At 46.3% G+C, this 1,578-nt stretch overlaps 1 protein-coding gene across 1 annotated transcript in view; it reads right to left on the reverse strand.

The window, feature by feature from the left end:
- Positions 1-484: 484 nt before the first annotated feature.
- ppip5k1a (diphosphoinositol pentakisphosphate kinase 1a) overlaps positions 485-1,578 on the reverse strand; it is a gene marked incomplete at its 5' end in the record, with an annotated part of 37,882 nt that continues 36,788 nt past the window's right edge. Inside the window, one exon of the mRNA XM_080539748.1 lies at positions 485-1,578. This exon is cut by the window's right edge and continues 1,181 nt beyond it.

Raw genomic sequence — 1,578 nt, forward strand, 5'->3', positions numbered from 1 at the left:
ACAAAAATATACACAAGCTATGATACAAGTTAAAACAGGTTAATTAATCTAATGTCTCTGCATTAAAAATATCACCCCACATCTCACAAGGTGTAATTTAAAGATAAATATAGATCTCTCTCTCTGTATAGTACGATATCCATATTATGGTTATATGCTTTCCTATATGATTACTTGTAGTTAAAAGTGGTAGATGAGGATTAAGGGCTTTGGCAAAGAGCAGTGCACGTTATGGTTGTGTCAGATTTCAGATGAAGATTCGACTGGCAGTAGAAGTCCGGGCTTGAACCAGGGGAGGCTGGTGGAGGTAGAAATCGGAGGTCCGACTCATTGTAATGCAAAGGAATGAGGAATGGTTTTAAACGTGTGTTTGATACCATCCTTCATTGCATTCCATGCTTTACAATGGAGCCCGTCCTCCGATTTCTACCTCCACCAGCCTCCCCTGGCTCAGGCAGTTGTCACTTGACAGTTCTCAACGTTGTATTCAACGTTACTTGGTAAAATCCTCACGCCAGATTCTAAACACACCCTAGCTCAGAAGCGAAACACAGCACACAAGTACGCTGGCATCTGCTCAAAGAAACTCAAACGAACAAACAAAAGGCAATTAGTAAATCTGAAATCTGCAGATTACCAAAACGATGGCATTTTGCAAAATGCATATCGAACAACAACAACAACAATAAACAACAATAACAACAACATTCAACAGCTCTTGTACAGTAACGGTTCCCTGTCTAATTAGCTACACTTGGTTTCTGCTTGATCCACTGGCCATTTACTGTGTTTTGGTAGCAACAGGGACAGTAACACTACCTTGGCTTACAGTACAAGAGTCACAAGAGTCCTACAAGAGAAAGAGGGAAAAGTCGACACCTCTCCATGACCATCTCTACCAGGGGAGAGGCAGAAATCGGAGGACGGGCTCATTGCAATGCATGGGATGATAATGAGAAATTAGGTATCGACCTCCGTCCTCCATTCCTCCATTCCTCCATTCCGTTCCATGCGTTACAATGAGGTCCCATCACTGCCTCCACCAGCCACCCCTGATCTCTAGCGAACAGTCCAGAGACCAAGCCCCATGGAGTATAAGCAGTATGGCGATGGATAGCTTCTAATAGGCTTAAGGCCGATTTGCCATAATTGCTTACACCAGTCATGCTACTTCAGATCTGCAGACGAGGAAGCAGCTAGGGGATAGGGGGGGTAAGGGGAGGTGACTGGAGGTTGTTGTTGGACTGGGGGGGGGGGGGGGGGGGTCACAGCAGGGGAGGCTGTTGAAGGTAGGAATCGGAGAGGAGGGGCTCATTGTAAACGCACGCGTTTGGTTTGATACCGTGCCTCATTCCGTTCCATGGGTGTACGATGAGTCCGTCCTCCGATTTCTACCTTCGCCAGCCTCCTCTGGCTTTACAGTATGAACTGGGGGGGTCAGACTTCAGTAGCTGGTGTCAGGATGAATCTACCTCAGAGGGATCTCTCAGAACAAGAGTGACGGGGCGGGACACAGTCGAGTCACTTCGTTTACGGAAAGCAACGTCAGAGCTTCACTTTATAACAAGTGGCTTTTCT

The sequence above is a fragment of the Nansenia antarctica genome (genome assembly GCF_963989245.1).
Source record: "Nansenia antarctica genome assembly, chromosome: 9".
NCBI classification, from domain to species: Eukaryota; Metazoa; Chordata; class Actinopteri; order Argentiniformes; family Microstomatidae; genus Nansenia; species Nansenia antarctica.